Below are 12,013 nucleotides of genomic sequence, written 5' to 3'. Positions count from 1 at the left end.
GGGAAGCAAGCTTCTTACCACACAGCCACACCTGGTTTATTGCACATAATTTTTAACAATTAAATTTTATATGGACCCCACCCAAGGGTCATGTGGACCCCAGTTGAGAACAACTGGCCTAACTGTTGTTGTTTAGCCCCAGACCTATGAACAAAGCTATTCCGTCCATGACCATCCTTGAACAGAGGACCAAATTATGCCAAGTTTATTTTTTTTATATTCACTTATTTAAGATACTACCTTTAGTGTTGTAAATACATTCCAGGATGGGTGGAAGAAATAAATTATCCACAGAAATAAAAAAAAAAAGAAAAACAGGTTTTATAATAAAAGCTCCTTATAGTAAAGAATAATGTTAAAAATGCTAATAAAAAATTTTGAACTTTGATCACTGCAGATAAAAGTAGGAAAACTTGTTGAGAAAGGGAGGTGGAATTCAAGTCATCTTTGAATAGACGAGAGACATGCCTAATGGAGGAAATGGTTGGGTAAATATATCCTTGACATGGTTGTTAATGTAGTCTAGGTTTTATAGAAATGTAACTATACTCTTTTATTCGATTCAGTTGTTGGACTGTGGCCATGCAGGAGCACCACCTTGAAGTGTTTAACTGAGCAAATCTTTCCTAGTACCTTTTTTTTTTTTAACATCTGGTACTTATTCTATCCATTCCTTTTGCTAAGTTATAGGGATATAAGCAAGCCAACACCAGTTTTCAAGAAGTGGAAAGACAAACAAAGACATACGCATACATAAATACACACACACAAATACACACACACACACACAAATATGCACACAAATACACACACACACACACTATTTTTGTACTGTAGTTGTTTAGACCCAGCTCCACTAGTGTAGCTAGAGGTGGAGTAGTAGTGCAAAGGAGACAGTCTGCCCCGAGTGGTACCACATTTGGGTCTACTATAGGCAATATGTATTTTTGTGGGGGTTCAGGGATGGCAAACTGAAGGCCCGCCCAGTTAGGCTAAGCTATGACCTCTCTGCCCTTCACTCAATCACTGAGTATCTAGATCAGGGGTTCTCAACTATCTTTTATCTATGGACCCCCTTTAATTACTATTTTATTCTGGTGGACTCTCCATAGCCATTCGATGTTTTAAAAACTCCTTTAATAGAAACTCCTTTCAAAATTCCTATTTTGTTTTTCACACATTGACATGTGTAGATTGAACTATGTAAAACAAGGTTCCCAACTATTCTTCTATCTATGGACCCCCTTTAATTACTATTTTATTCTGGTGGACCCCCCATAGCCATTTGATGTTTAAAAACGCCTTTTTATAGAAACTCCTTTCAAAATTCCTATTTTGTTATTCACTCATTAACTTGTATAGATTGAACTATGTAAAACAGTTCTCAACCATTTTTTTATTATTTATGGACCCCTTTAAAATACAATTTTATTCTGGTGAACCCCCATGGACATTTGATGCTTAAAAACACATTTTATAGATTCTTCTTTCAAAATTCTCATTTTGTTTTTCACACATTAACCTGCGTAGGATCAACTATGAAAAGTGTTGGAGAAAGAAACCCAGCTGTTTCTTGCAATACATACCAATACATACATCTGAAGCAAAATATTTTCAGGGTCCCTTAAAATACTATTGTGGATTGCCAATTCACTATTTTCTTGAGTGAATCCCCTAAAATCTTATATGGATCCTCAGAGATTATATGGACTCCGGTTGAGAACCAATGATCTTAATCAACATAATGCAATGTGAATTGCCAATTCACTATTTTCTTGAGTGGAACCCCTAAAATCTTATATGGACCCTAAGGGACCATATGGACGCCAATTGAGAACCAATGATCTTAATCAACAATGTGCAATGTGTCATTTCCTAAGACAGTAGGTTGTAATTGGAGGGAAAGCTTAATGCTATTTCTATTACACAGATGCTTGTTATTGTTGGAAAATAAAAAGGCATAGGTGTGGCTGTGTGGCTGAAACACATGCTTCCTAACCATGAGGTCTTGGGTTCAGTCCCTCTGTGTGGTACTTTAGGCAAGTGTCTTCTACTACAATCCTGAGTCACCAAAGTCTTGTGAGTGGATCTGGTGGACGGAAACATAAATAAGACCATTTTGTATATATATGTGTGCATGTATGTGTGTGCATGTGTGTGTGTGCATGTGTGTGTGTCTTTGTGTTTGTGTTAGTACCCACCACCACCACCACCACCACCACTTATTTCTTTACTATCCACAAGGGGCTAAACACAGAGGGGACAAACAAGGACAGACAAACGGATTAAGTCGATTACATCGACCCCAGTGTGTAACTGGTACTTAATTTATCGACCCCGAAAGGATGAAAGGCAAAGTCGACCTCGGCGAAATTTGAACTCAGAACGTAACGGCAGACGAAATACAGCTACGCATTTCGCCTGGCGTGCTAACGTTTCTGCCAGCCCACCGCCTTGATAACTGGTGTTGGTGTGTTTTCATCCCCATAACTTACTAGTTCAGCAAAAGAGATTGATAGAATAAATTTATCAGGCTTTAGAAATTAATTAAGCAAGGGATTCAATATGTTTGATTAGACACTTCAAGATGGTGCCCCAGGATGGCTGCAATCCAATGACTAAAACAAGCAAAAGATAAAAGATAGTTACAGATAAAGGACTCAGTTAACATTTATATGCAATGTTGTGACGTAGTCATTTATTTATACACTAAAACCTCAAATAAGGGTTTATAAGGTGATCTGCACTTTATACTAAAAACAAGAAAGACAGCATAGTGCAGTAGTGTTGGTGGTGGTGGTGGTAGTGGAGGTAAAATTAGTGGTGGCAGTAGAGATGATGATAGCAAGAGAGTAGTGATAGAAAATAATATTGGAAGTAGTGATGATGATGGTGGTGGTGGTGGTGGTGGTGGTGGTGGTGGTGTTAGAAGGTGTTTTCAGTACGTTTATAGCCTGGAGATAAAAACTATTATCCATGACTTACATGTGACCATCTGACCACTTTTGAACAGGCTGTAAATAAAATAAGGGAATAAGAAGGGATTTAGGATAAAAGAGCTGCATAGGAGATAGGGAGCTAAAAAAATAAAAAATGGCGGGGGGGGGGTGCAGGTATAGACCTAAAAATAGCCTTAAGGAGGGAGCTGCTTTATTTATGTGGTAATAAAGGCAAAGAAGAAGAAACTGATGATGAAGAGGGGTGTAGGAAGTTAATGACTAACTGTAAAGTGTGTAGGGGGGGTGCTTTATGTTGTGGTAATAAGGTGAGAAAGAGGGGTAGAAGGAGTGGAACAAGTGAATGAGTGGTAGTTAATAAAACAGAGAGGGGGTAGCAGTTAGTAACAAGTGTGTAGTGGGGGGGGGGTATAGTGTGGAAAATTACTGTCTTAGCCAAACTGATAATTATATTTCATAAAAACAAAAAAAAAAACCCTAAGTTGAAGAAAAGCTCCTTAATATTTGAGATTGTTTTAACAACAACATTAACAACAGCAACAATGAATTATGTAAATAATTTGATTAGGGTAGGGGTAAATGTGGCTGTGTGGTAAGAAGTCTGCTTCCCGACCACATGGTTCTGAGTTCAGTCCCACTGCGTGGCACTTTGGGTAAATGTTGATACTACAGCTTCAGGGTCGACCAAAGCATTGTAATTGTAAGTCTCTCACCACTGCTTGACAACACATGCTGGTTTGTTTACATCCCTGTAACTGAGTGGTTTGGCATAAAGAGACTGATAGAATAAGTACCAGGGTTCAAAATAAGTACTTGGGCCAGGGCCTTATGGAGGAAAAGAGGTTGAGTTCCTTTTGAGCGTTAGTCCTCAAGGAAGCAATTACTGAGATCTTTGGTATTATGTTGTGCTTGAGAAGAAGACCCATCAAGCTGAGCAAAATCACAGTTGTGACAGATACCAGTGTCATGCTGGTGGCGTGTAAAAACACCCCAGTGTCACGCAAATGGCACCTGTGCCAGTGGCATGTAAAAGCAACCATTACACTCTCAGGGTGGTTGGCATTAGGAAGGGCATCCATCTGTAGACAACCATGCCAAATCAGACTGGACTCTGGTGCAGCTTTCCAGCATGCCAGCCTGCTCAAACTGTTCAACCCATGCCAGCATGGACAATGTGGCTGTGTGGTAAGTAGCTTGCTTACAAACCACATGGTTCCAGGTTCAGTCCCACTGTATGGCACCTTGGGCAAGTGTCTTCAACTATAGCCTCGGGCCAACCAAGCCTTGTGAGTGGATTTGGTAGATGGAAACTGAAAGAAGTCCATCGTATATATGTATATGTATATATATGCATATGTGTGTGTTTGAGTGTCTGTGTTTGTCCCCCCAACATTGCTTGACAACCGATGCTGGTGTGTTTACGTCCCTGTAACTTAGCGGTTTGACAAAAGTGACCGATAGAATAAGTACTAGGCTTACAAAGAATAAGTCCTGGGGTCGATTTGCTCGACTAAAGGTAGTGCTCCAGCATGGCCACAGTCACATGACTGAAACAAGTAAAAGAGTAAAGAGAGTATGATGATGATGATAAACTTTTCAAAGTGGTGCCCCAGCATGACCGTAGCCTGAAGACTAAAACAAGTAAAAAGAATGATAAAAGCAAAAGATGTGAGTGCATGTCCTTCTGTTTGTTCCCTGTCGCCAATTGTCAACTGATGTTGGTTTGTTTACATCCATGTAACTTAGTAGTTTGGCGCGAGAAGTACTAAAACCCTAGCATGGCCACAGTCAAATGACTGAAAGACAAAAGATACTGAATCTGTGTTATTGAGTAGAGAAGGATGTTTAGGAATCATGACGAAGATTAAGTATTGTTTAGTCCTAGATCAGCCCTGATCCAATAGGCTTAAAAGATCAAAGGTCTTCAGAAGATTAATGTTTGCAGTAGTAGTGGTGATGATGTTGCTTGGCCCCAGATCAGCCCTGATCCAGTAAGCCTATCATCAAAGGTGTTCCAGCTGTAACCATCCTATCTGTTAAGGTGAAGTGTATCTAGAGCAGCATTGTTGAAAATGTTCTCTTTTCCAGAAGCTCACTTTGCAGTCATGTGGTTTCAGGTTCAGTCCCACTGTGTGGTACCTTGAGTAAGTGTCTTCTATATAACCCCAGGTTGGCCAATGTCTTGTGAAAGAATTCAGAAGACAGAAACTGTGAGAGCACTATATTTCATTCCATAATTACCATCTCTGAAGAGCACAAGGTTACATAACTGGACTGTTACCTAACATTCTGTTGAACCACTAGTGTGAAATCAATTAGTAAGATCAGCCAGAATGGATATATATATATGTATATATAATATAATACTATATAATATACACACATACTCACACACACACATATATATATATAGATGATGATGATGATGATGATTTAATTATAAAAATATATTATTATATTTCAGGATGGTCATTTTTTTTTTCAACAAATAAACATATGCACTTTATATTTGCTTATTAATGTTCTTAATTTATCTTATGTCCATCGTCCAGAGTTTGTGATCTCTTCAGCTTCCCTTTCTGTCAACATGTATCCTCCTGCTCCTCCCAGTCCATTCTCGCTTAGTCCAGTCTGAGAATGGACAAAGCAGAGCAGGAGGATATATGTGGACAGGAAGGGTCGCTGAAGAGGTCACAGATGTGTGACAAAAGATTCCTGGACAATGGACATAAGATAAGATAAGAACAGTAATAAACAAGTGAAGAAAAAAAAAATATATATATATATATATATATAGTGCATGTGTTTATTTGGCAAGAAAAAAAATGACCATCCCGAAATCTAACAATATCTGTTCCAACACATGGTTTCAGATCAGGAACCTTGCAACACAATTTCATAAACATATAAAAATATAATGGGACCTTTTTTAATATCAAATGCTTATTAGGGTCCAGTTGAGTAAAATAGGAATCAGAAAGGTTGTAAGGCAAAAAATGGTTGAGAACAATTGTTGCAGTGTTTCCATCCCATGATATTAGATATTGATCATTGTCCAAAGTGCCTTGTTTTTTTTTGTCATGGCAGTAGTAGTAGTAGTAGAAGTAATGGTTGTGGTTGTGGTAGTGTAAATGGTAGTGTCAATAGTGCTGTAGGTGGTGGTGGTGATGGTAGAGATGATGTCAGTGGTATGAATGTCGACCACTCTCCACTATCCCCTATTGAGTTGGCCAGTCAGTAAAACCTCTGCTACCACCTTACTAAGATGACCGCTCTGTAAATCTCTACCACCACCGCCGCCACCACCAGCACCACTACCACCGCCACCACCAGCAGCACTACCAGTGCCACTAATGCTGCCACCACCACCACTCTTACTAACCTCACCAGCTGCAGTTCTCTCAATAGCATTGAATCACTGTGAAAACCAACCAACAGAACAATGCAAGTCAATACAACTAACCCGAAGTATATTACCTATAAATGTTACTATATGCATAAAGCAAACAGCACGAGATTAGCAAGAGCCTCCATGTGGTCACTCAGCCTGTTAGAAATAGCAGCAAAAATTACCTTAGATTAGACCTTTAAAAAGTAACACATTGGATACATTAGTCCTAGATATAGTATGCCAACATGTTGAAATTAAGGTAAGAGCCTTTATGTGGTTACTCAACCTGTTAGAAATACCAGCTAAATCTGCCTCAGATTAAACCTTTAAAAAGTAACACAATGGATAAATTTGTCCTAGATATAGTAAGCCAACATGTTGAAATTAATGAAAGAACTGGTTACTCAGCCTGTTAGAAATACCAGCAAAATCTGCCTCAGATTAAACTTTTAAAATGATAACGCATTCAATAAATTTGTCCTAGATATATTATGCCAACAACAGTCTTTATGTAGTCACTCAACCTGTTAGAAATAGCAGTTAAATCTGTCTCAAATTAAACCTTTAAAAGGATAACACATTGGATAAATTGGTTTTAGATATATTATGTCAAGTTAAAACTGACAAAAGAGCCTGTATATGGTCACTCAGGTCATTAGAAATAGCAGCTAAATCTGCCTTAAATTAAACCTTTAAAAGGACAACACACTGGATAAATTAGTCCTAGATATATTTATTATGCCAGAAAGAAAATATAGGATGATCCTGGCTGAATATATTTGATCACGAATCTGTTCAATTAGATCTGACCTGGGTGTTAGAACCAAATCTAAATAATTTTTCTTCTTCGTTTCAGTCAACAGACTGTGGTCATGCTGGAGTACTGCTTTGAAGGGCTGTAGTCGAACAAAACAACCCCAGTACTTTTCTTTTTCAAAGCTTGGTACTTATTTTATTGACTGCTTTTTGCCAAACTGCTAAGTTATAGGAACATGAACAAACCAACACTTATCACGCAATAGTGGGACAAACACAACACAAACACACACACACGCACACACATACATCACAAGCTTTCTCACAGCTTCTGTCTATCAAATTCACTCATAAGTCACTGGTCAGCCAGGTGCTATAGTAGAAGACACTTGCTCAAGGTGCCATGCAGTGGGATTGAACCTAAAATCACATGGTTGCAAAGAGAGCTTCTTAACCATACAGCCATGCTTGAGCCTAATACAGAAGAATTCAGAATTTTCTTTAAAAAAAAGTACAGAACATTTATTCTCCCTTGAGCCGACAAGAAAGTGTCCACATTATTGTTTGACCTCCTAAAGATGGTAAGCTAGTAGAACCATTAGCACTATTAATGAAATGCTTAGTGGCACTTCATCTGCCGCTATGTTCTGAGTTCAAATTCCACCAAGGTCGACTTTGCCTTTCATCCTTTCGGGTTCAATAAATTAAGTACCAGTGAAACACTGGGGTCGATGTAATCGACTAGTCCCCTACCCAACAAATTTCAGGCCTTGTGCCTTTAGTACAAAAGGATTATTGTTTAACCTCCTGTGCCGGCAGCATGTAAAAAGCACCAACCGATCGAGGTTGTTGCCAGCCTCCCCTGGCCCCTGTGCTGGTGGCACGTAAAAAGCACCCACTACACTCACGGAGTAGTTGGCGTTAGGAAGGGCATCCAGCTGTAGAAACGCTACCAGATCAGACTGGAGTCTGGTGCAGCTTCGTGGTTTTCCAGACCCCGGTCAAACTGTCCAACCCATGCTAGCATGGAAAATGGACGTTAAACGATGATGATGATGATGATGATGATACAACAGCCAAATTTCCCTCGAAATACACTTAGGGTCAGATTAAGACCTATAGAAACCCTACACATTTAAAAGATTTTGATCCCATCATTATCATCATCATTTAACACCCGTTTTCCTTTCTAGTATGGGTGGGACAGTTTGACAGGACTGACCAGCTGAAGGGATGTTCGGGCTCCCTATCTGTTTGGGCATGGTTTCTACACCTGGATGCTCTTCCTAATGCCATTTATATGTAATTCAAAATAAACCATGAAATAAATTTCTTTTTCCCAAAATGAAACTAAACTAACCGTGAGATAGGAAATAATGTTTATTTTTGTATATTTCCACTTCATTTATATTTGAAAAGTTTTCTCCTACTTTTTTTTAATTGCAAAATCATTGACTAGATCTTCACTATGACACTATGAATTCTCTTTTAATTTATATTTTGGATCATATAAAGTATTGCAAATTTTATTCTAGCAAGTTTAAAGTGATTTCTTTTGTGCTGTAAACCATTTACCAATTCTGTGATGTCCCCTTCTCTCGATGCCCAAGCCCTGTGCTTATTTTGCCTAATGGTTAATCAATCACTGGGTGTTAGTTAGTTTTGTGAATTGCCTGGAGATCAATGATGGATAAGAGGGAGAACAATAAATCGTAATATAAATTTTAATTTCTCAAAATGAAACAAAATAAAACAGTAAGAGGGAAAATAATGTTTATCTTTATCTACTTCCACTTTACATATATTTAAAAAGTTTTCTCCTACTTTTTTTAATTACAAAGTCTTTGATCAGATCGTCACTATGATACCATTAACACTCTGAAAGTATATTTCTGATCATATAAACCACTTTGAATATTATCGTATCCTCAAATGCATTCTTTTGTGCCATAAAACATTTACCATTTCTGTGGTGCCCCACTCCATTTCCTTTGATGCCGTAAGCACATGTTTAATTTGCTTAATGGTTAATCCAGTGCTGATTACACAAATATCATTAAAAAATAGTGTCTAGATTGGATAAAGTAGTCCTAAATACACTATATCTGAAATGGAAGATGGGATGGTCATGGCTGGAACATCTTTGATCATGAATTTGCTCAATTGGGGCTAAACTAAAGCTAAACAACAACAACTGAGTCTCTCTTTTATATATCCTAATCCCCACCTTATTAAATATTTGATTATCTCCTAAATCCATGTGAACATCTGGATTAAATTGTAAGAGCCACATTGATACCACATTGCCAATAAGATAAGTCAAACCATCCTACCTTAAGATTTTTGTTTGATTTTTGTTTTTTAATATTATTAACCTCATCTTTAGAAATTCTTTTATTTATTTTTCGTTTTATTCTTTTATTTGTTTCAGTCATTTGACAATGGTCATGCTGGAGCACTGCCTTTAGTCGAAGAAATCCACCCCAGGACTTATTCTTTGTAAGCCTAGTACTTATTCTATTGGTCTCTTTTGCCGAACCGCTAAGTTATGGGGATGTAAATACACCAACATCGCTTGTCAAGCAATGTTGGGCGACAAACACAGATATGCAAGCATATACATACATACATACATACATACATACATACATCACCCCCCCCATACACACACACAGATAGATATATATATATATATATATATACAACAGGCTTCTTTCAGTTTCCATCTACCAAATCCACTCACAAGGCTTTGGTCAGCCCAAGGCTATAGTAGAAGACACTTGCCCAAGGTGCCACACAGTGGGACTGAACCTGGAATCGTGATTGGGAAGCAAGCTTCTTAACACCCAGCCACACCTGCACCTGTTTGTTTTTAATATTTACTTGTATGTAAGGTGGCAAACTGGCAGAACCGTTAGCATTATCATCATCATCGTTTAACGTCCGCTTTCCATGCTAGCATGGGTTGGACGGTTCGACCTGGGTCTGGGAAGCCAGGAGGCTGCACCATGCTCCAGTCTGATCTGGCAGTATTTCTACAGCTTGATGCCCTTCCTAACGCCAACCACTCCGTGAGTGTATTGGGTGCTTTTTACGTGCCACCAGCACAAGGGCCAGAGGAGGCTAGCAACAATCACAATCGGTTGGTGCTTTTTACGTGCCACCAGCACAGACACCAGTCAAGGCGGTGCTAGCATTGGCCACATTCAAATGGTATTTTTTACGTGCCATCAGCACAGGGGCCAGAGGTGGCTGGCAATGGTCATGATCAGTTGGTGCTTTTTACGTGCCACTGGCACAGGTATCACAACCACAATTTCCATTTGATTTTTATTTTGATGTTGATGTACTTGACTCAATAGGTCTCCTCAAGCACAGCAGGTCACCCTACGATCCAAGGTAAGCACAGCAGGCTGTCCTGTGAGCCATTATTTTCAAAATTAACTGAAACAAAGGCAGTGTATTTCAGCAGAAATATTGTAACAAAAAGATTTAAAGGGTGGATGACAGAATTGGTAGAGTGCCAGACAAAACCACCTTATGAGATTTAATATCGTTAATTTGAGTTCAAAATCTGCTGGGACCAACATTGCTATTTAACCTTTCGAAATCCTTTCTGATTTTGGCAAAAGGCCAGCAATTTGATGGAATGGTTCATGTCAATTACATCGACCCCTATGTGTAGCTGGTTCTTATTTTATCTTATTGACCCTGAAAGGATACAAGGGAAAGTTGTCCTTGGCAGGATTTGAACTTAGAATGTAAAGAGTTGGAAGAAACCTTTGTAAATAAAAACACAATGGTGTATCAGAGAAGATTGAAACGATTGATTTACCTCAGATCTTCTCTTATGAATTGTTTGGCTTTGAGCCCAAGCCTGAAATCAGTAGTTACATTAATGTAAGCAATTAAACTAGTAAGTATTAAACACCTTCATTAGAAATATACTTATGGTATTAGCCATGTACTTATGTGGTGAAGAAAAGAAAGCATTAGTTAATGTTATCTTTTCTTCACCGCATAAGTATGTCTAACCAGCTATTTAATACTCTCCATATTAAATAGGCTAAGACTAGCTTAACTATTACGTTTTTCATACAGATGGCATCTCTGAGTAAATTACCTCTGGCAATCTATTTATTTTGTTTTGTTTTGTTATATTTTTTTTTCATTTTTAAATCAGTATTTTAGTTGACGTAAGATCTATATTACTTAATTGCTTTGTTATTGAATAAACCATTATCTCACTTCAGCTGTTGCCATTGATCTTCTAGATTGATTTGAGAACAACAAATTACTGGATAAAAAAAAAATTCTTAAATCTTTCTTATCCCCACAACTAAAAAAAAAAGACAACTTTTGATTTACTGAAAATGCAAAATATTTTGTGTAAGGCATTTAAATTATCACCATAATCATAATCATTTAATATCTAGTTTTCCAAGTTTTCACGGATCCAATAGGATTCTTTGAAGCAGATTTCCTACAGCTGGATGCTCTTTTGTTGCTAACCCTCATTGGCTTCCAAGCAAAGTAATATTTCCCTATGGAAAACTGGAAATGAACACTACCACTTGTATGAAGGTGGTATTTGGTTACAATCATCATGCGATGTCAAGACAAGGTATACACACACATGCATGCACACACACACATGCATGCACACACACATGCATGCACACACACACACACAGAGGAAAAATGATACTGTTTTGTCTGACATGCTAACAATTCTTATTTCTTTATTGCCTATAAGGGGCTAGACATAGAGGGGACAAACAAGGACAGACAAAGGGTTTTAATCTATTATATCGACCCCAGTGCATAACTGGTACTTAATTTATCGACCCTGAAAGGATGAAAGGCAAAGTCGACCTCGGCGGAATTTGAACTCAGAATGTAACAGCAG

The 12,013-nt window shown here is 38.2% G+C and overlaps 1 protein-coding gene across 4 annotated transcripts in view; it reads right to left on the bottom strand.

The window, feature by feature from the left end:
• Positions 1–12,013, bottom strand: part of LOC115223451 (mitogen-activated protein kinase kinase kinase 21) — a 93,911-nt gene that overhangs the window by 47,574 nt on the left and 34,324 nt on the right. The gene's annotated exons all lie outside the window — the stretch shown is intronic.

The sequence above is a fragment of the Octopus sinensis genome, linkage group LG23 (assembly GCF_006345805.1).
Source record: "Octopus sinensis linkage group LG23, ASM634580v1, whole genome shotgun sequence".
Classification (NCBI taxonomy): Eukaryota; Metazoa; Mollusca; class Cephalopoda; order Octopoda; family Octopodidae; genus Octopus; species Octopus sinensis.
Note: the sequence above shows the minus strand (reverse complement) of the source record. Positions and strands in the feature narration are given on the sequence as shown.